The sequence below is a fragment of the Haliotis rubra genome, unplaced genomic scaffold (assembly GCF_003918875.1).
Source record: "Haliotis rubra isolate DU_JTF1 unplaced genomic scaffold, ASM391887v1 Scf268, whole genome shotgun sequence".
NCBI lineage: Eukaryota > Metazoa > Mollusca > Gastropoda > Lepetellida > Haliotidae > Haliotis > Haliotis rubra.
In genome coordinates this window covers 1,022,624-1,047,623 of record NW_025766758.1, presented here as the reverse complement: position 1 = coordinate 1,047,623, position 25,000 = coordinate 1,022,624, and the positions used below count along the sequence as shown (strand labels likewise).

Genomic DNA, 25,000 nt, shown 5'->3' with positions numbered 1-25,000 from the left:
GTTATATTTATCACATCATACAGATCTTCCCCAAAATCACCTAAATATGCTCTATACAGAATAAACACATCTTTAGATAGTTTCCTCACAAGAGATTCCCCATGTTTTGATCTCCGATCCATTCGTCATCTTAAGTGACTATTTTGGTGCGGGAAATCTTTTCTTTGTTTACATAGCTGTAGCAAAGAATGACGAAGTACATCCAAATTAGTTGGATCCCCTTTTACTCTTTCAGTGATTCTGTTGATGAAGGTTTCTTTAGGACTATTTGAGAGGTCTGAGTTAATAAACTCAATAGTCTCTGGTACAAATCCAATGTCTTCTGAATAATGAATACTACTTACAGCGCTTGACTGTGTAGTGTAGCTGCTGGTTGCACATTCATGACCGTTTTCTGCAACATTTGGGTACATTTCTGGTTGGGATTGGTGGTTTAGCAAACACACACACACACACACACATACACACACACACACACACGCACGCACGCACGCACGCACGCACACACGCACACAAACACACACACTCTCTCTCTCTCACGCAAGCGCGCGCACACACACACGCATGCACAGTGGCAATCGATATTCGACTGAAGTGACAAGCTGTGTGATATACAATAAACATTGCTGAAAGATCTGCTTGACTGATCAACACCACATGATTTCGCGTGAAACTAGAAGCGTGAAATCGTGTTCAAACACGTTCTTGTTTTTTTACAATAAAATACATCTCCCGCATTTAAGGGCTGTAGAAGATCATAAGCACACACTGAAATTTTCACAGGTGATATGCTGTTATAATACGTTCCATATGGGCCACTCTGATGAACGTTATAATTGTAATCAGTTTAAAAGTCTCATGAATCCGAACAAGTCACTACCGATTTTCTATTACACAAGTATTGTGTGATATTTCATTGGCATTGAGACATCAGGTACACTCGATTTGCCAGCTGTCATGGCTCGAGCAAACTGTTATTAACACCTGCGCTTTCATTCGTGTGACATGGAATATCACGATTATATACATCTTCATGAAGGAGACCTATGGCTGCAGACCGCCGGTAAGCGTTCTCTCCAACTTTGAAAAGCAAACTGTTATTATCACCTGTGGTTTTCATTCATGTGACATGGAATGTCACGATTATATACATCTTCATGAAGGAGACCTATGGTTGTAGACCACCGGGTAAGTGTTCTCTCCAACTTTGAAAAGCAAACTGTTTATAACGCCTGTGTTTTCTTCGTGTGGCATGAAATTTCACAGACAGGATCATGCATCTTCATGAAGGAGATCTACGGTTGTAGATGTATGTATGTATGTGTGTGTGTGTGTGTGCGTGCGCACTAAACTCCAAAACAAACGTTGACCTCCTTCCTTAATGAATATCTTAAAAGAGGATGAAACTTTCTGCTGCATTGTGATGCTTGGACGTTCACTTCTTGGTCTCTCTTAGGTGACCCCAGTCTGTCTGTAGCGCTGAATAAGTCTTATAACCGTGATACGGTGGCATTCGCATTGTATGTCGACCCCATTTGCACCATCCCAGTGGCTCTTTCTCACTCTTCAGCTGTTAATCGTGGCATATGTCTCGTACTTGTGTATCATAATCATGCATTCTAGGCTCTCTTTATACCCTATAGAATCATTCTACACGTGAAATACGTGGCAATTGACATTGCAAATGTGTAAACAGAAAATTGAAAAATGTTACCTTGCAAGCAAAAATGTTTACAAAGATAATTTTAGATGTTCCTAAACAATTTTCACAATATCAAAGACACGCTGTACTTGTTTTCACTAATGTGAATCAGCAGAAAATGTTTTAAAGGACTGAAATCAAGGGAATGCTTCTTTTACAATTTTAAACACTCTACGACAATTGTTTCTTGTTTTTATAGTTGAAAAATGGTGACTTTACATGGCTTATCTTTGACTCAAAGCAGAATTTTATTTCAACCTTTCTTTTGGACATCTAAGTCACTGTTATTGGTTTATTTCGTAAATAGGGATTGGTTGCGATTTCTTTGTTATATTTACATACATTTACTACAATAGACTTAGAAAAACGTCACTAGTCTTCAGAAGGTCGTTGTGATATCTGGAAATATAAGCATCATTAAATAGTTTGTAAATAAGGAATAGTTGCTATTTCTTTGTTACATTTACACATATTTACTAAACCGCCTCCGTGGTGTAGTGGTTAGAGCGTCCGCCCGGAGAGCGGAAGGTCGCGGGTTCGATCCCCGACCGCGTCATACCAAAAGACGTTAAAATATGGTACTTGTTGGTCCCTGCCTGGCGCTCGGCATTTATGGGTACAACAAGGACTGGTCGGCTCGGAGTCCGTATAATGTGTCTAAGTGGGGTATTCATGCAGTATTTCACTGCGGCATGGTATCTCAGTGGGCTAGCACTATAAAACCAGCTTCAGTCTGGGCTAGTACAAGCAGCCGCACATGCACATACACATACACATACACGCATGCACGTCGTCATATGAGCGAAATATTCTCAAGTACGACGTTAAACCCAATTTCACCTCACATAATTTACTACAATAGAATTCGAAAGACTTAACTATAGTGGTCTGGAGGTCGTTTTGTTATCTGGAAATATAAACTATTAGGAAACTGTATGTGCAAAATTGACGATATTGGAGGACATTGTCCATTGGGTATTTTCATTGAATATGGAAAACATATTTTGCCCTGACTATGATATATGACGAATCTCCTGACCGTAGTCTCCTGACAGTAGTTTCATTACTATGACGAAACATTTGAAATCATAATTTTATAACTGATAGATTATTTATGTTAGGAAATATTTACATAATATCTCATATATCCTTGGTGATATAGTGTAAAAGCGCATGTGTTTGAAAACTGAATCGATCAAAATTATCAAAACGCCATTTGGCTGAAAATACAAAATAGCTGTATCAAGTACATCATTATTGAAAACCAAGTTCCTGATTGATTCATTGCCATCATCTCTAATGGTAATACTATGCTTTATGTTTCAAGACAGTTTATAATGAATGTACGGGTTATGAGTTTAGTTATCATTGACACAAAAAGCATTGATCACACAAGGTCTACACTACACGGAGGCGTGCCCCCTGCGGGGCTGGACATGCTCACTTTCATCTCAACCTGATATAATCCGCATTTGATCGTGATTGATAAACAGATGCTTAGAGTTTTGTCGGAATGGACAATTGAGAATGCTTTTAGCAGGGATTTCGTATCGTTATTGAATATTTTGTCGCTATTTACAAATCGTCGTTGTCAGTGAGATAATATTCGCATCGTCAGTACTATAGCTACACTTGTACAATTACGGATAAAGTACCTATCTGGGAAAATCCGCATTTGGAAAGCGGATCCAAGACCGTTCTATATATGGTGCGCAGCTTTGATATGTTTAACAATTGCGTCTTGACAATTCGGGTATAGAATGTTGATGACAGGAATCTCAAAAAAATGATTTGTTTGTTCGTTGTTTATCGCCGCACTCAGCAATATTCCAGCTACATGGCAGCAGTCTGTAAATAATCGAGGCTGGACCAGACAATCCAGTGACCAACAGAATGAGCATCGATCTACGCAACTGGGATACGATGACATGCGTCAACCAAGTCAGCGAGCCTGACCACCCGATCCCGTTAGTCGCCTCTTTCTATAAGCATGGGTTGCTGAAGACCAATTCTAACCCAGATCTTCACGGGTTGTTGCATATAACATATAGCAAAACTCAATACTGATAGTTCGCTGGTTGTCAAAGATGAGGTAGGTCCGGTATTCAAGGCCAGTCCCGTTTTTCCCCTCTTCAAAACCAATTACAAGCACCACCTTATTACCCAGCATTGGCCAGCTCATTATATCAGTGCGACACAATACTTCAACCACTAGGCTACCGCACCCATCTGTTATAATCGATTACCAAGGTGAGTAAGTACATGTTTTGACCAATGTGAGAGTGAAAAATATGTCTTTGTTAACGAAATTACACCGATATTGGACTGAAAGAAATGTTGCTTTCCTTTGGTCAGTTTAGTGGATTTGCACATGGAGTTTAGTTTTACGCCGCTTTTAGCAATATTCCAGCAATATCACGGCTAGGGACACCAGAAATGGACTTCACATATTGTACCCATGTAGGTAATGAAACCCGGGTCTTCGGCGTGACGAGCGAACGCTTTAACCACTAGGCTACCCGACCGCCCTTCTAACATTAAGAAGGTCATTTTCATAACGTGCTCTTATAGGATGGTTTGGGGAAAGTGTGGCTGGCTACAATATTTTTATTACAGACAGAAGTGTTTTTATTCATTTCAACAGGTAAGATTCCTGCATACTCTTTTACTTCCAAAAATGCATATTAAGGGAATGTAACATAAATCATAAATGCATATCTATTATGAATCTTACGAACTTTTCAAACCGAAACATGAGTCTCATTAACCTATTCAGACAATGACCTACTTTTCAGCCGATCCGAATTTTCTCGTGTGAAAGTGAAAATAGACATCACAAACAACTATGGTTACACTGAATTCCAATTCCTTGTTTCATAAGCAGATGGTATTTACAAATGAATCTTAATTTTAAACTTTAATAACATCGTCTTTCTAAATTTTATGGCGAGGTGTAGGGATCATGTCCTTAACTAAGATGTCACAGACTGCCCCTGTTTGATGAGGTCGTAAAATGATTCACAATGCCTCTGGCTCACTGGTTACACCTGTTATGTGTGTTTAGGTGTTATTCAATGTATTTCTGTAACGCACAATTCGATTGATATAATATCAAGTCCGTACTAGACCGCCAAACATTTCTAGCGGCAGAGCCTCGTTTTGAGATTTCCACGATTTCCAGGTTTCTGTGTGTCAGTGCTCGCTGTACGACAGAGCACGCTGCACGACATGTTTGCAAGGATTATAAGGAGTGTAATGTTGCAATATACAAGTGCTTAGATGTATCAAATGATACTGATTAATATTTATATATCCAGTTAAATGAATTGGTCTCAAAATTCAGGACTGGTTATTGTACTAAGTTGCGCAATAGGACGGAACCCAGTCAACAGGAATGTTGTGTAATCAATATTTTGACTTGTACACATAAATGCGGATTAACGGTAAAAGAGAAACATGTTAAATAGGAATACCTTGCTCCTGTAACTGTATTTTGTTTTGTATGTTAATATTGTTTGTCAAAATCAATATTATGATACATTCTATGGGTTAATGTCAATATTGCGAGCAGGAATTACAGCTTATGCAAGGAGATGGAGCTCGTTATCATCTGGGTGCAACTCCCAATAATCGATTTTGATGTGGACACAGAACTACGGGGTGTTCAAAATTGTTGTTGTTATAGATTTCAGATTTAAATCTGCATGTCACTTTATATCATTCAGCAAAGCACATGCATCGTGATCTAACGGCAAATGCAACATAATATATTTTCAAAGACTATCTAACTATGAGTACTTATGTTTTCGATCGTGCATCAATACATTTACTTATAAAGTTAAATCCAGAAAGGTGTGTATATACGCCGTCAGAAATCCGTTCGGTTTTATATCGACGATTTCCAACTTGATCAGAAGAAGGAATTTTGCATGCTAGAAAACATAAGTACATACATTTAATGCATGTGTTTTAGGATTAATATCGTATTGCTGTTTTCGTGGGATTGGGTGCGGCACGTCAATATCAAGGCTCGTTTTCGGGAGCAACGCAAGGGCAAAGTTACCGTAGCTTATTTGTTAGTTTATCGTTTGACGCCGGATCCAGCAATTCCTCAATCTATATTGCAGCAACCTGTCTGTTATGTTATGGACCAGATAATCCAGTGATTGGCATTATGAACATAGTAGTTTGGTCACCATGACATGCATTAACCAAGTCAACGAGCCTGATAACCCGATCCCATTAGGCGCCCCTCACGAAATGCATTGGTTACTGCAGACCAGTTCGAGCCGTATCTCGGGTCCATCAACATTTCTTATGGACTGGAGGGTCTTCGGCGTCAACGCTTTAACCACTAGGCTACTCCACCGCCCCTTATAATTTTGAGATTACCCGAAAGAGAAGTTCATGCCTGCGTACGACATTACCCTCATTTGTCGTAAACGTTCCAATATTTTACATCCCCAAAACATTGGCTGCCAAAACAGACTACGGTCAAACTCCTTTGTGTCGAAGTTGAATTACTTGAAGTACTTCGAGTTATCGGAAGTTTTACACAATAATGACTGAAAGGGAATACTCTGTAACAAAGCTTTTGCTTCGAGACAACCGTTAGTTCGACTCAACAAAGTTCGACACACGTCGGGTTTGAAAAACTCAACTTTAGCAGAGTATACAAAAATAACCTTAGAATCATGTCACTTAGTTCCCGGAGCGATAGCCTTCGGGCCACAATTTATCCTGGATCGATAGCCTTCGGGCCACAATGCATCCTGGATCTCAAGGTTACTCATCATTAATTGTTTAAAAGCATCTTTCCTGTAAAGTATTGCGGTAATTTATTGGTTGTTATCAAAAATGATACATTTTACATCAACGTTTTCCATTGTCAGACTTGTTATAGACATTACTAGTGAACACTAAATTATATAATTTTAGCAAACAATTCATGTCTCTTTTAGTGAAAACTGAATATATTTTAACAAGTAATGTTTTATGCTTTTACATACACAAATAACTTAATTAAGCACCCCTGTATTTTTGCAATGATAGGATTTCAACACGTATATAAAATTTCTCGTGGTGACCACGATGGAAAAACATGAGTTTTTCAGACCCGTATGATCCTCGACACAATGATTGGAATCCATATGTTAATTTTATGATGATAATTGCCCATTTGAAAAAAAACTATGTCTGTGCAAGTATGGCCCTGGGATGTTTAGTTTGAATTTATTGGTAAAAGTGAACATTCAAAATGTCATTCTGCGTGTCTTGTACGATGCAAGGTCAATACCGAGCGTAACCTCCATGTGACTGTATGACAGCCAGCACTCTCCCCCTGATACCCCCTGTCAGCCTCATGATCTTCTGAAGGGTCAGTCCACGTCATTCCTGGAGTAAAGCAGCTTCCAATTGGACCAGGTTCTGTACAGGAGGATCCCTTTGTTGCACACGACGACCAATCATGTCCCAGATATGCTCTAAAGGGTTAAGATCGGGGCAATTTCAATAGTGAGATATGTCAGCGGGTGCTTAACAAAGTTCTTGTGTATATTTAATTGGAGGGGGTGGGGGTATACGTCTGGAGGGTATGCAAGTACACTGCTTGCTAATTCATTAGGAGCGTTACCGAAAATGAGACTGGTGTTTAGGCCTTTTAATGCAAGTTTCAGACGTCATCAGGATACACGTTGTCTTTTGATGGGGATTAGATACAAGATGAGCAAAATTAGTGCCTTCGTTACGCCATCCATTGGTGCCATTAGCAGGCATATGTCATTGACCACAACGTCCAGTTAATCAAACTCGGAACGTGATCCGGCATGGGCCTAATTGATGCAGGAACTGTCTGGGTTTGTGGTCATTAGTCCATAACAAGCTGGCGAAAGGTGAAACGTGTAAACACGCTGAGGGGTATAGTGCAAACGTTGTTCATATCATTGTTGTCAGAGGATGTGGACTGTGAGGGTTCCAGGTTCCATTCAATAATATTGCATTTATAAGTGTGATACAGTGTGTGTGTGTGTGTGTGTGAGAGAGAGAGAGAGAGAGAGAGAGAGAGAGAGAGAGAGAGAGAGAGAGAGAGAGAGAGAGAGAGAGAGAGAGAGAGAGAGAGACTGACTGACTGAGTTTGGTTTTACGCAGCTTTTAGCAATATTCCAGCCATATCACGGCGGGTGTGTGTGTGTGTGTGTGTGTGTGTGTGAGAGAGAGAGAGATAGAGAGAAAGAGAGAGAGAGAGAGAGAGAGAGAGAGAGACTAACGCTTAGTCTCTGAATATAATAATTGGAAGAGTAGAGAGAGAAAGAGAGAGAAAAAGAGAGAGAGACTAACGCTTAGTCTCTGAATATAATAATTGTGATAGTAAGAAACAATCCCTTTTAAATTCAAAAGGTGTCCCAGTGAGAAGGGAGATTCAGTACCCGAGAAATTCTAGACTTGCTTTATTTAGGCCCTAAGCATTGCAGAAAGGGCTAGGCGGAAGGGACGGGCAGTTCAGATACTATGAGATAGGCGTGTGTGCGTGTGCGTGTGCGTGTGCGAGGTTTCAGTGGCAGTGTCATAATGGGCTAACGCTTCGTCTCTTGATATTTATAACTTTGATGTGAAACAAAAAATCCCTTTTGAATTGAAAAGGAGCCCCAGTGAGATGGGAGATTCAGACCTGGAGAAATCTATACTTGCTTCATTTAGGGCTTTAGCATTGCAGGAATGGCGGGCAGACAGTTCGGTGACTGTGAGGCAGACGTGTGTATGTGTGCGTGTGTGTGTGCTTGCGTATGCCAGGATGTAGTAATCCCGGTTTTATAGCCATATCCCAATGACATACCATTTGTCAGTTTAACACGAATACACTTGATCACCTAGTACCTACTACGAGCCGACCTTTTCATTGCCGAACGCTAGACAAGGTAACAACCAGTACGGTATTTTAACGACTTGTGGCATAGCCGCTTAACAACTCCCTGACATTCTCCTCTCCGTGCTGAAATTTCAGTCACCACAAACATATATCATACATTTATTACAAGTCTATATAGTAATATTTCTTATTGGGTACACCCGTGAAGATCCGGTTAGAATTGGTCTTCAGCAACCCATGCTTGTCGTAAGAAGCGACTAACGGGATCGGGTGGTCAGGCTCGCTGACTTGTTTGATACATGTCATCGTATCCCAATTGCGCAGATCGATGCTCATGCTGTTGATCACTGGATTGTCTGGTCCAGACTCGATTATTTACAGACCACCGTCATATAGCTGGAATATTGCTGAGTGCGGTGTTAAACAACAAACAAACATGTTATTGGCTTAAGGAAACAAACATTGTATGGATTTAAGGGTATCTGCTCATAAGTTTAACCTTCTGGGGCGGTTGGGTAGCCTAGTGGTTAAAGCGTTCGCTCGTCACGAAGAAGACCCGGGTTCCATTCCCCACATGGGTACAATGTGTGAAGCCCATTTATGGTGTCCCCCGCCGTGATATTGCTGGAATGTTGCTAAAAGCGGCGTACAACCAAATTCACTCACTCACTCATAACCTTCTCAAGTGCTATAAAGTGTGAACAGAAATACCACGTGAAGGTTAACTGTCCCCTTGATAAAGACAATCGGCTCTGATTGCCTGGTGTGAACCACACTATTTGCCACTAAATTATACTAACACTGTCATATTTTGACTTGAACATCTAATTTAATCAGTACTTCGATGCTCATGATACCATTCACTGGATTGTCTGGTCCAGACTCGAGTATTTACAGACCGCCGCCATATAGTTGGAATATTGCTGAGTGAGGCGTAACACTAAACTCACTCACTCACTATGCTATGCTAAAACTATAAGGATGTTCAAAACAGCGTTTAACTTCACTCACTTCACACACTCCTTTGCACTTCTGCAGCAAATGGCTTTGCACTTTCACCATCCGGAGTTCTTTTACAGTGTTTCTGTTTCTGGAAGACAATCAGATTGACGGTCAGACATACAATATTTAGGCAATTATCCAATATTTAGGCTACTTTCAAATTATACATTTAATATAAGAGTATACTACAGGTACTACTTTTTAACTTACCAAGAAAGATTCTTAGACATTACGCAATGTTAACATAACCTTTGGTCATTTTTCTTGTTGAAACATCAGCCGCCTACCATGTATCAGTTAATTCGAAAGTAGCTTAAATATTTATCGGGGCGGTCGGGTAGCCTAGTGGTTAAAGCGTTCGCTCGTCACGCTGAAGACCCGGGTTCGATTCCTTACATGGGTACAATGTGTGAAGCCCATTTCTGGTTTTCCCGTCCGTGATATTCTAAAAACGACGTAAAACCATACTCACTCACTCACTAGATATTTATAAAAATGATATCAATGTCAGGTACTCCCCAGGGAGTTGAGAATGGCAATCGCGTGTCACTGATTAATTAGACCATTAAAAACTGCACATTAAGCATGCTTTAGCGTATGCATTTGTAGCAATATAAATCAACACATTATTTTATGTAGAATTTTCCAAAAGGCGTTAAATGAAAATTAGAACCGGTAGTGCTTAACGTTTTGAAAAGTATATGCTTTTTTGTAAATTTGATTAGGCTGAGAATGTCAGTTTGTACTTATTCGTCGGGCAAACGGTATTCGTTATCCGGGGTAATAATGTGCTGTGCCTTGATTGTTAGCGCTATGAGCATACCTGGTGTGGAGTTTGGCGCTATATAAATAGACACATTATTATTATTATTATTATTATATATATGCGAAAACGTTCTTGGTGATAATTACATCAACTATAATACTAACGTCATCCCAGAGGAGGTGTTTTAACACTGACTAACAATGAAGTCTTTGGATTGTTTCAGAAGTCCAGGAACACGAACAGTTCCAGAGGGTGACTTCATTAAATAATGTAATTGACATGTGTCAATGGATCCCAGCATGAGTGCCTGAAATAAGACACAAGATTGACGTATGTCAGTGTGATGACTCCAAAGGTAGAAGGACATGTATAGTACACATGCAGTTATCTGGCATTGGTGTGGACTTTAACAAGGCACCTACGGCCATGAAGGCTGATATCTGTCATTGATCGGGTTCACACCAATAGGAACATCATTATTTTGTCATAAGAACCTCCTTTCAACAAATCCGTCTTCTCATTTCCTGTAAACTGCAGCGGCGAATACACCAGTGTGTCCCTCAACAGCTACAGAAGCAAGTCGCGCAGGTCCAGAATTATTGTTCGGAAAGCTTCATCGTACACTGCGTTCATATAAGTCCGACAACGACGAATCGATTAAGGCAACAGTGTATGTTGTAACGTGACAATCAACTGGGGAGAAAAAAGAAGATCAATTATATCCTACTCAAATAATTAGACGTCCCGTGGGGCGTGAGAAAGATCAAGCTTGCGGTCCAAGATGATGTAAATTGATAACGGGGCATGTGTCGTGTGATGTCGGCCAAGTGTCTTCTTTTTCTTGTGCTTGGCATCGGTCTGCAAGGAAATAGGTCGGAAACAACTGGGTTTCTTAATGTAGGTAAGTATTGTTTTTCTCATCTAAAAATTATCTTTATGCATATATGACTTAGATTCAATTTGACTATCACTTAAGTTATAACCACGTTTCTTGTGTTATTGTTCAACGACGTTGCTTTGTATCTGAGATTTCTGTGTAATAATTTTATCACTACGAATATTTACATTGCATTTTATCTACTGCTGCATAACGTTGTTTACCGTTATAACTGGGAACCCGCTACCTGTATGAAACGCTTAGCACGAGGGATTATTAAAAATAAACAAAGAATGTATTACAGCATTTGAACATTAGAAGGGTAAAATAGACGTTGTGTTTATTCAATGTGATATCTGTTTTATATTTACTAAAAAGATACCCTGCTTAAAGAGACGATTTAACAATTATTACGTTAAAATGACGACAACGATATACTATTAACAATATCAGTACATCGGCAAAAAGTGCATTGTGGTACGCATCGTTGCAATTTTTAGCATGAATTAAAGAATTTGCCTTCAGTACTTTAATACAAATAATACTGTTATACTTTAATACTGTTTTCTTTTCATCATACTTACAATGCTATGTCAAATTATACAGTGTTTGTGTTTATTTGATTTGATTATTTCAATTTCTTCAAAATCTTTTCTGAAATGAGTACCTTTTTTTCTGCGAGGAGCGGGTGATTATGACCTTTGGACGTTTTTGGCAATATTAAATCTACATCACGGCAAGGGGTGTTGAACCTGGGTCTTCGACTATTTCATCGCCCCTTTCTGGGGGAAAAAATCTGAGTATGGTCAGACGCCATCTTAAACAGTAATTCCGCAATTACCAGAAATACGCTAACGCACTTATGCAAGGCATCGAACACAGGCCTTCAGTGAGAATAGATGTATCCATTATGATGTCACATGCCCCGTTACATGGAAAATAATTCAAAAATATTTTATTGAACAATTTTTTTCATGACTTTGACATCTGGCTATTAACGTCATTAAAACTATGGTACCATAAAACATTCTGGATAAAACATTTGCTTATTTAGATACATACATTTACATACATATATAAGTAATCTTTTTATACAAATAAAATTGTCCGTAGGATGTGACAGGATCATATCAAAGTCATTCGGAATCATTCAGAGGTGAAAAAAGAACTGAGGGTAAGAGACTGCGATTGTATAATTTGTTTCCAGACAAGTTAAGCCTTGAAAATGATTGACCCCAAGGTTATACCCAAAAAATATAATGTTTAAACTCGGGCATTCACCGAATCACCCAGAACCATCCAAAGCGACCATCTCTCACACAACCATCACCCCACACATTATCAACTGGTCGGTATGCCATTCAAAACAGACAGGTCAATAAATATAATCGCTACTTTACCTGATTACAAAGTATACTAGTAGTGCCAATTAATACTCGTCAGGAACTTGTTATTTAGGGGATAACTGTACTGTGTTTGACGAATTGGGGACGTATACCGGTGGTTATATAGCCGCAAATTTAGTTATATCGGCAACTCGTTTTACGCTGTTTTTTCGTGAAAGAAATTCATTATTTAAAACAGGTCAAAGTGTTTCTAGGTAAATCATATCACTCCTTGAACTTACACCATCGCCAGAAAAAGTAGATCCCTTTCAAACTTCAACACGTTTATCATGTGCACACTGACTAAATCTGACAATGATGAATAAATTATAGTGTTATAGCTAAAATAGACGGAATTATCATGAAACCGCCCTATAGTTATCAGAAATGGGCGGGTCGCTGCAAATGATAATAGGCCGGTGATTCCTCAACTACGGGCCACTATCTGTTCTGTTGTCAAATGACGTCACATCAGGTGACGTCACGCTCCATAATGACGTCATAAATCTTGTTTCATGATCGACCAGTGTTGGGGCAACAGCCCGTTGCGAGTAAGTTGTTTGAACTTACAATTAAATTTATGATACTGTTTTGTCTTTTTTAACACAAATTCCATCCATTTTAACGGAATAGGGGAGTTCAACTAACCTAGGGCTTCTGCAAATGACAATGCCCTGAAAAACAGCGTTACCCCAATAGTGTAGGGATACATTCAAAAGTTTTGGTGAATAGTTTTTCAAATTGCTGTATATGCTGCTTATACGGTCGGAAATGTATAGCATTGACCAATCAGAACTCGTGTTACATACTAAGTTGAATTAGAATGGTGATTATATGGACCGTTCTATAGATTATTCACAGCCATGGCGAAAGACTTTCCAATTCGCATAGAAACAATACACATGTTCTTGCACTTTTCTGTTGGTGGGTATTGATGTATCCCGTATCAATCGGCAATGCAAGCAAGCAAAGCACTGATCGATACAATTTGCTAATGTACATAGTTATGTGTTAAACTGTCAACGATATGAAAGTGGCCAGTTTTGTTGGTTTAGTATACAAATCATCCACACAGCTAATATTAACAAGCTGTTTTCGTCAACCATCCAAAGGTCAAAGTGAGACACATCTGTGTGATCTCCTGAAGGCGCATTGTATCTGAGGGATATTTGTACTTCTTATAGATGTATAGGACCCGTGTAGGTCCGGATTAGAATGAGCCTTCAGTAACCCATGCTTGTCGTAAGAGGCGACTAACGGGTTCGGGTGGTCAGGCTCGCTGACTTGGTTGACACAGGTCATCGGTTCCCAATTGTGCAGATCGATGCTCATGCTGTTGATGACTGGATTGTCTGGTCCAGACTCGATTATTTACAGGCGCCGCCATATAGCTGGAATATTGCTGAGTGCGGCGTAAAACTAAACTCACTCACTCACTATAGATGTATAGGATATGCTGCCTTACCTTAAACGTGAATGTCGGATACAGACTGAATGTCGGATACAGAGGCCCATTATGTTATTTGCCATGCACCCCACTGACAAATGAGGTGATGTCTTAAGTTACCCGTTCGGACAGCATTATCTGTTCCAGATGTTTCCTTTATATTTAAAATATACCTACTGCAATAATTTGTTCTCCATCTAATGAACCCATTCTCCGGAGAGAGTGAGTTAGATGGCTGACTTAGTGTGCTGGCAATTAGGTGCCTGACTCTCAGGGTATGGGTTTGAATCCTGGGACTCAACCCAACTAAAGTTCTAGAATCTGTACTGTAATGAGAAAGTATAATCCCAAATATGTGTTACATTCTCCGAATAGTTAAGATATTTTCCAACTGAAACAGACTTTGGGGAATGCTTCTCAGTTTGATATCTGTCGTCTCTCATTTTTCTATTAACATGGAAACTGTGTGTGTGGTTTTTTGTTGCCACAATGAAGGAGCGATGGCCAAATTGTGTATCTTACCGCCCACTTGATTATACTAGGCATATCTCTTGCCAGCATCTTTGTCTCCAGTCAGTAAGGTTCCCTAGGATGAAATGGATTCATGTACCTTCTATGTTACTTTATGTTAGGAACATGCCAGGTTACCGTTTTAAATTAAAATCATTGGTATATGAGCGCAAGTCGGTCCAGTATTAACTGAGGTATCTAGAAATAAGCATCTAAGGTAGTTTTCGGCTGACCTCCCTGGCTAATAGCAATAGGCAAAAGGGTTCAGATTTGAAATTAACTGAAAACATGATAAATGGATGACCAAATATTTAAATATTATCATCAAATTTAGGTATAAATGGTTATCACATGTGTGGTGTGACTATAGTTTCCCCACATCCTACTTTTGCTATATTTTTGTAAAAATAATAAGAGGATGTTTGGTAATGAACTCAGGTCTTTTCAGGACGTGTTTTTTTTTACTCAGACCATTAATAATAATAATAGAGTGACTTCCATGTTGCATGACTGCAGATGGGACTTGTGCTCTTAACAATCACTGGGTGGAATTATGTCGACAATAACTCATTAGGGTTTGTTGTTTTCAACAACGGCCAACAGCCATACTGAGCTCGAGAATATTTATTATTAGAGGACAGTTTATTATTTAAGGAAATTGGTGGTGAATATTTATGAATGACATAAAGACAGGATGTCTTTAGGGTTTTGAAGTCCTTTTCTTTCTAGAGGGGATTTCATTTAGCCCGGCATTCTGTATTACAGACCCCCACACGTGTTTAGTATCTTTGGTATTAGTGACATGTTCTGGCTGATGACGTTTCAGTGTAAATGATGATAGATTTAAAATTGATTTAATATATACTCACCAGCATTGAAAACGCACCAGTCTAAAATTGTCCATATTTTCATCAAGATGGATTTCTGCATGACATTTGTCAATGAATATGACTAACATGAAGTCACAGGGCATGTCCAGTTGAAAAAATGTTTTAGAAACGAGTTCCTGTTCACAATATGAATCTTAACTTCAAAACGCAACAACATGCATCCACGCCATGAAAAAATTGAATTTCGTTCTGAAATTATGCTGACTATGACCTTAAAAGCGGGTGTATGAGAAACTATTCACATTTCTTCACTAACGATTGTGAAACGAGGACAGGGATATTGCTCGACGACTTGGATGTAGCCACTCAACCATCGTTAGGCTTCATAGCAGACAGGCAGCACCCGTGACCTTCCACGACCTTGGCAACAACGTGTCACGACGCCCCGTCAAAATCGCCATATTGTCCATGACCATGTCCGTGATCGAACGCTGCCGGCTGCCAGGACTGCTGCACTAGTTCAAGGTCGACGTGGGGTCATCAGCGCCGATACCGGGCAACGCCGTCTACACGCTGCCGGGCTCCATGCTCGACGTTATTACATTGGACCAATTCTGACTGACTGACACCGTAATGAGCGTATACAATGTGCTAAAAGGCATGTTCAATGGAGGTTACAACAATGGCATGGTGTAGTATTCACTGACGAGTCACGTTTGCACCGACGTAATGCTGACGGCCGATAATGTGTTTGGCGTAGACGTGGTGAACGTTATGCTGATGAGTGTGTGGTTCAGACAGACCATTGGGGTGGTGAGAGTATTATGGTCTGGGATGGAATAAGTTACAATCACAGGACTGCCTTCATGTCTGTCAAGGGAGTGTTAATGCCCTTTACTACCGTGACCAGATATTTCAGAATTACGTCGTGCCATTCTTCAATCACCACCAAGATGTCCATACTTTTCAATAGGACAACGCACGGGCACACACAGTTAGACTTTCCATGCAGTATCTGGCCCAGCAACACATCCTGGTAATTCATTGGCCAGCACTGTCGCCATATTTATCCTCTATTGTGCACTTGTGAGACGAAAATGGTCAACGTCTTTCGCGGCAACAACAGATGCGAAACATCCGGGAACTTGAGGCTGCACTTCTGAAGGAGTTGAATGCCATCCCCCAGAACACTATTCTTACGCTTGTTCTTACTCAATGAGGAGACGTTGCACTGCATGTGTTAATGCAAACAGCGGTCACACGCAATATTGACTTTTCGATTTGACCCCTCATGGGTTTGATCCTTTTTGACTGTGAAACAATTAAATGAATGAGCGTTTTCTCTGTGTTCTTGTTTTTGTCAGTCGTCCATCTGTTATTATTCACTAAAAAACTATCAATTGCTTACACGTGCTTTATGTAATCTCTACTTGTGTAAGTGGTGCGTTTTCAATGCTAGTGAGTATATATACTGTCACCGTTTATCAAATTGTAATAAATACTATTTTATGTGGGGACAGGTTCATATTGGGAAATATGTTGTGGAGATTGTATTACATTTTCACATGGTGGTGACGTTTTCACTAAAATCATTTTGAACAATTCAGTTTCAGTTTTGACTATTGCGATGGGTGATCTAAAACATAAGAACATGATTTAACTGAATGTCTTGTAACAGTAGATTCAGTCTTTCCTGAATCATTCCACATTGTGATATGAGGTGTTTGCAAATTGCACAAAAACAATACACATTAAAGAAGGAAGGAAAGGATCGTTCTCATTGGAAAAGATGTTGTTGGCCATTTATTTCACCCTTCTTAGGACATTTTTTCGAATATTTTGTATCAATGTAATGAAACACGAAAGGCCCAAGAGAATGGATTAGAAGCGAAGATGTTGAAACTCGGGTATTGATAATGTGTTTATGTGTATCTCTTATCTAGTAGAAAGAAAATATGGTTAAGACTTTAATATAAGAAAACAACATGCTCTAAAATTAAATTCAGTGCGTGTTCTTAGACCAGATGTTTAAGCTGTAAGGTTGGCAGTTGGTACACGTCTGTTTAAAACATGCACGAATAGAAATCCTTAAATCGTTAAGGCGGTAGACAATATCGATAATACTTGATGTATACAGAGAAGGAATACGACAGACTTTTGGGGAAACCTTGATTCAAATGTTTCATTTGACGTCACGCTAGTAATAGTACGGTCCATTAATTAAAACCAGTATTAACAAACAAGCTAAATATTCAGAATAAGACGATGACCTGTAGAATGTTGGTGAAATATAACGGTGTTTAACGAAAGCTGGTTTCTCCGATATTCAAAAGTGGCAATAGCTCTTTGTTATAAGCGACAAAGGCGTTATATACACGCCGGAAGTAATAGTCGCTTCAAAATCCACCGCTTAGCACATGCAATTCAAAGGCAAATAGGTATGTTCCCCATAGACCCTACTGTACTCGCTCACCCTGATGTACAAAGATCCGTGTCAAGACAATGAACAACCCACATAAATATCAAAATTAGAACGTAACAGATCGTTGCTGGTTGTTTTCTGAATGTTGACAATTAATAGTGTACGTTACTAGATTTTTCACGCTAATTACACATTTACAGAATGGATGTTCCTTTCCCTTCTGTATAACTATAATAATAATGCTATTTTTTTTGCGCCTAGAATCCAACGCGATGCTGTTCTCTGGCGTTACATTATTACCCTGACGGAATTGTACTTTCAAAGCTGCTACTAAGCGCTAAGCGCGACCGTATAGGTCCGTACATCCGCTTTTCAGGTACCCGTTTTAAACAGCTGGGTGGACTGAGTCCAGTGTCGATGAAGTGCCTTGCCCGGGGTCACAACACAGTATGAGACCCAGGACATAAATTTTGGTGTCTCCACCGGGATTCGAACCCGGGCCTTTGGCGTGGGAGGCCAGCATGCTAACCACTACACATCTGTGCTCCACATCTGCGTCCTTTCTACACATTCAACCATTCCGTGCAAACACTGATCAAAGTGTGTGTTGGAAATCGTTCCACTTAGCTTTAGCTGTAGTCATAGTTACATGAACACACAACGTCAATTGTCGTAAATCCAAATCGAGCACTTAATGTACCCGGATCATCTCTGAAGCTATTTACATTAAACATGCACTTCACCACCTGACATACACTGTGGGTACACTGTCTTTGTGTTGAAAGCAAATGGGTTTTTTCAATTGCATATTAGTTTACGCATAGTCATTATGTAGAAATCGAGTCATTTGCAATACACGTTGACACACGAATGCCTCGAATCTTTAATCAGGCACGTTTTATTTGTGTAATTATGATGTGACTGAACATGGAAGATAATGAACTATTTTTAGATCTGTCAGTTTTGTCATCCTTCTGCCTTGCAACGTTGACGACTCTTTTCTAATTGGATGTCTTTTACGACATTGCGTCATTTCCTAACATTTATTTTCTGATCGGGCAAATATAACGTTAAAAAATAGAAAGAGTAATCAGTCGATCAGCAGTGTATATTCAAGCAAAATCGATGGATCAGTACTTGTAGGAAGACAATCAAAACAGAGCAGTTCACTAAAATGAAAAAATGAAAACAAAAGATTACTGGGGCTGGGGTTTGGGGTGGGGGTGGAGTGGAGATTTTATGGATGTCAATCTTTGCAATTCTCCATCCCTCTATATGCATGACTTTTAAGTGTTGAAAAAATATATTGTGTTTGGATGTCATCACTGTTTTCGTTGGACAACTCAAGAGTTTCAAATCAGAGATTTCATGATAACATCAAGTGCTAAAACCACACATGGGAATCATACTGATGTGTTTGGGTGTCAAACGCCAGCCCTAGCAGTCTATACGATCATCAACATCATACACATGGACTTTATTCATTCACGCTTAGCAAGTCGGGCTTAATTTCTTTTCATATGGTGGCTGGGAGAATTTTCATCCATTCATCAATGGATGTACATCCATGATATTCTTCTATTACAGTCGTTTTCACGACCAGAGGCGGTGGGATAGCCTAGTGGTTAAAGCGTTCGCTCGTCACGCCGAAGACCCGGGTTCTATTCTCCACGTGGGTGCAAAGTGTGAGGCCAATTTCCGGTGTTCCCCGTCGTGATATTGCTGGAATATTGCTTAAAACGGCGTAAAACTAACTAACTCACTCACTCACTCACGACCAGGAGGAAATGCTGGCAGAGTGGTTTGTATTTGGTGATTGCAATCCCATGTACATAATTGATTATTGAAGGATTCACCATGGTTATATTCCCTGGTTTGTTATCGCTACCCCCAAATCCTTGCGTTTCACTAAAGCTCTAAAATCAAATAGCACTGTGAGCCTGCATTTGAGGTTGGTTGTATACCTATCTGCATATTTGTTTCTTTCAATAAACATTGACATATAAAATAGTATACACTAAATATAAGCATTGTTTCTTTAAGTATTTTAAGTAAATAGAAAAAAAGATTCATGCGTTGTAGACTTGAGTTTTGCAACAACAGACCATAGGAGACCAACGCAGAGTCATGTAACCAAACATACCTGTACCTATCGATCTGTACTTTCTCGATGATCAAATGATCATTTATGCTATGCAAACAATGTCCATTATCACGAACTCCTTTTATAAAAATCGGAATTTCATAGGCGCTAATCGAACAGAATAATATGTACTTAGTGGTCACTTTACATTGGTTTACATTGTTTGCACAGCGTGTCATCTTGCAAGTTTAGCTTTCGACCATCATCAGGTCGTGTTGACATTGTCACAACATTACTAGCTAACCATAATTAATGGGCAACAACCTCTACTGTGAATGAAGGTAACAAAAACTCATTAGCGAATTGTTTATTCTCTACTTTCAAACAAACAAACGTAAGCATCTATCAGACAAAGCTGTTGCAGTACAGGTAATTCCATTGCATTTCAGGATACACAAACACAGAGAATTATGACAGGATTGATTGCAATGCAATTTATTATTTCGTTGACTAGCGGAATTTGACTGAACGTTGCTTACACGTGTGACCTTAACGCGTTCAGCTGAGGAGTGGGTGAGTGAGTGAATATGGGTTTACGTCACTTTCAGCAATATTCCAGCAATATCACGGCGGGGACACCAGAAATAGGCTTCACATATTGTGCCCGTGTGGGGAATCGAACCCAGGTCTTCGGCGTGACCAACGAACGCTTTAACCACTAGGCTACCCCACCGCCCCTGAAGAGCGAGAGGTGCGCTCGTCACACCGATTCCGGATATCGGTACAATGTGAGAAGCCCATCTCTGATTTTCCTGGTCGTGATGTTGCTGGAATATTGCCCAAAGCGACGTAAAACCAAACTCCTACACTGTTACAATGTTTAACTGTGTTCCATCATGCCTCGATGGCATGAGTTGGTGCTCATGCTATTAACCACATGTCTGCCTGGGTTACAATGATGTTCAATACTGGGGCTTATCTTTAGCAGCAGTTCATCCTTGAGTTTCTGTAAAAAGATATATTCTTTGTCATTTGATTTTAAAGATTGTGAACCTTTTGTTGTTGAATGATTGATGTGTATACGATTATGGAGGTATTTTGTTTTAGACTTATGTACAGCAATGTTTACATGTTAACATTTATAACCTCTCCACTCTCAATTCTTAAGTATCAGCAAATCATTAAAATAATATGCAAACTATGTCTTGTTTCAGTTTTGTTTGAGAGTGAGAACGAGCACGGCACCAGCGTGCAATGCCTGGAATCCGCACTTTTCACATGGACGTGTCAAGAATGGAAGATTGTATCTACTAAAATAGATGTCAGACATCCATTTTCGTTGATTTCCACGCGTATGTTATCAAGATTATATAAACAATACAAAATGTTGGATTAATGCACATTTAGGGCACGCAGCAATTAAAAGCAATACAATACTTTTCCGATGCAGAGAAACAAAAAGATAGATTTAAAATGTTTTCTTATTTGATAAAAAGGTATTATCTTTCAGATGAATAAGCTTTCATATTCAGCGTAAAAGTACACTATTAATTTTGAAAGTTTTAAATGTAAGAAAAACAATTAAAATACAAAAACCAAGATCAAAATGATGTTTTTGCAAAATGAAAGCGTGATTTCAGTCGATAATTGACCCAAACAGACATAGACATATTTTAGAAGATATTTGTAATATGTCGGCTCCATCATATTTTTTCCACAACTACTTTCAGAGGTGTCAGCTATGATGGAGAAAGCCTACGCAATCCTTACCCCGTCATCCATGTGCAGCTTTTTGCATTATCAGATGAGGCATTTCTCATATATAACTTTATTCAGTAGAAAGGCCACAGGCCCATGTACAATATATATTACAATACAAAAGGTATGATGTGCACAATAACTAGAACATATTTTATATATTCACAATAATAATGCGCTACGTCGCATAAACGCTTCCTTAATATAATTTGCATACATATATAAATAATTGCTATTTTCATTTTGAAGAAGGCGAATGAGAGAGTTTCTATCTTTACAGTCAATATTTAACATGTATCCTGTTCTTAAATCATCATATTGTGGGCAAATAAACATAAAATGAACCTCATCTTCTAAAATGTTCTTACAAAATGGACAAAATCTTAATTCTCTTGGGATATTATTTCTTCTGCCTGTATTCTTCATAATATTTAATTCACCGAATCTTAAAAGTGATAAAAATCTTCTTAAATCTTTGTTATATAATGTTGACAAGTATGATTCCATATTAAACGTACTTTTGACACATGAATAGAACTCTAAATTAGAATGTTCATTTAACATAGAAAATATACACTGGATGTTACAATCTTTAACTCGTTGAGAAAACTGTTTAAAAAATAAATCGGTGTTAACAATATTTTGAAACTACCACACATAGCTGAAACCATAAATATATATTAATTTCCTCACTTCAGTTACCCATGGCTTGCGGTTAATATCGTCCATTCTTTTTAACATAATATAGGTTTGTTTTGGATATCTAGTCTCTTCCATAATTAATAATTTACACCAGTACTTAACACATCTTATTATAGAATCACAACATATATGATGACGACCGCATTCAGATAAAACAGCTTCATTTGTTGTGGTAATACCAACACCAAGAACATATTTACAGTATTTTACATGAAATCTTTCTAGAATTAGCCACTCTTGAAAACCCCATATTTCTGAGCAATATAATAAGATAGGCTTAATTTGTGTATCAAACATTTGAAATAAGGAAGTAGGAGAAAGATTTTTCATTTTAAGATGAAGCTATTTAATTGGGGAAAAGGGCTTTATTAGCTTTCTGAACGAGAGTCTGGACTGCTTTTGACAAGGATAGTCTGCTGGAAAATAAAATACTCAGATAGCTGTATTAGCATGTAGTTTTCAACTTCACATGGTTAAACATCCACTTTTCGGTCTTCTTCACTATACCTCCGTTGCGAAAAACAATTATCTCTGTTTTTGTAAACTTAACCTTTAAGCCCCATTTTGTGCAAAATTTGGATAAAATATTAATCTTTCTTTGTAAACCTATAACTGTGTCAGAAAATATACATAAATCATCAGCATAGAATAATAAAAAGAGCTCTAGAAATTCTGCTCCAACAAAAATACCTCTTTCGTCAGACGATGTAAGATCCTCTTCAAGTTGTTTTACAAACATACTAAATAATAATGGACTGAGTATACATCCTTGTCGTACACCACTCAAGGAATTGAAATATTCTGAAATGCTAGAATTTGATAGTTTTACAGCTGAAATTGATTTATTGTACATATCACGCACTATTGAAAGCATTTTACCACGAATATTGTTTTGAGAAAGAACATACCATAATAGATCTCTATTTACACAATCAAATGCTTTATGAAAATCAACAAATAAACAATAAAATCGACCCTTAGACTTGGACAAGTATTTTTGAATTAAAGCCTGTAAGGTAAAAACATTATCAACAGTTGAATAGCCTGAGCGGAATCCAGCTTGACATTCTGGATTTAACTTATACACATCAACAAATGCTTTCAGTCTTTCATTTAAAATATAAGTGAATATTTTTCCGCATATGTCCATCAAAGAAATACCTCTATAGTTATTAACATCATTTCTGTTCCCCTTCTTGTGAAGTGGGAAGATAATACTTTGTGACCAAGCAGAAGGAAAGTCTCCCGAGTTAAAAATACAATTAAAAAGTTACATGCAAATAAGGTAGTAAAATATGACCTCCGTGTTTCCACATTTCAGGAGGTAGTCCATTGTACACATTAGTTGCTTGAAGGTAACCAGATTTTTTCCATTTAAGGTATTGCGAAGGAATATAGTTTAGTCTAATTTCATTAAAGTAACTACATCTCAGTAAGTAATGAAGTTCATCAGCTATTGCGGGGGAGTCGCATAACTTACAGGTTCTGGTTATGCCCTCCCAATGGCATAGAATGGGTAGAAGGTGGTTAGTTGTTCTGAATTTCAGAATTGGGATATAAACATTAGTTGGAAGAAAAAAAGTAACGTTCAAATGTTAAAGAGTCTTTTATAGTCCTATATTAAAGAGCCTTGGGGCTATTATTCATTAAAGACCACCAGCTCTGAGTAAATTGGTCTTTTAAAACTAGCACTACCTTTAAGGCCAGACATTCAGTGTTAACACATTCTTGATTTCTGAAAATATTACTTAGACCAAAATGATTTAACGTACATTCAATAAAATTTAACCACTTATCTTGATAGTCATAGTGCTGTTTTTGTAGTGTAACGAAGTTGTGTAAAGTGTGAGATAATTTAACGTTTGATATTTTAAGGGTGTGCCAATATTTAATCAATCGCTTTACAATCTTAATTCTCAGAGGATACCTTCCCGTTTCTCCGTAGACCATGTAAGTTGGGGTAGATACTTTAAGATTAAAGATGAGTTTCAGGAACTTCAAGTGAACTTTTTCAATAATTTCCAGTGATTCATGTCCCAAGGTTTCACACCCATAGCAGAGAATGGGAACAAGCATTACATCGAAAGCCCGGAGGTTAATATTTCTTGCCGTATTTAAAAGGCAGAACATAGCCTTAATTCCTGAGTCAATTAAAATTTTGATAGTGTGTACCAACCTACCAGATCAATGTAGTTTTAAACCTAGATACATGTAATAGTCAACAATCTCTAGTGCATGTTCTCCGAAATAGAATATATGTTTACTTTTAGAAGGTACTCCACCACCAAACATTACAATTTTGGTTTTGGATATATTGACATCAAATTTCCACTGCACACAATACATACGGAACACATTTAAAATCTCTTGAGTCCATTAGGACTTTGACTAACAAGTACTGCGTCATCTGCATATAAGAGAATAAAAGGTGTAAAACAATATTCACATCTAGACCCTCGATAAAATTTCATTTTTGTTGCATCAGTTCTGCTGTTGAGGCCTTCTTTCATTGTCAAGAGGAAATAAACCTCCTACTCGGTGGCATCCAGGTGTTCCAACATGATAGGAAGAAATGGGTTGACCTAGGCCTCTGAGGGGAATATGTTCAAATCTTGTCCATCAATGCAGTCCATAACAGTTGTTCTGAGAAC

General features: G+C 38.5%; 1 long non-coding RNA gene across 1 annotated transcript; it reads left to right on the top strand.

Moving 5' to 3' along the window:
- Positions 1-10,563: 10,563 nt before the first annotated feature.
- Positions 10,564-21,705, top strand: LOC124280445. The gene is made up of 3 exons (XR_006899682.1): positions 10,564-11,236; positions 21,104-21,241; positions 21,620-21,705. It is a non-coding gene; the product is annotated as an uncharacterized LOC124280445 (long non-coding RNA).
- The last annotated feature ends 3,295 nt before the right edge of the window (positions 21,706-25,000 follow it).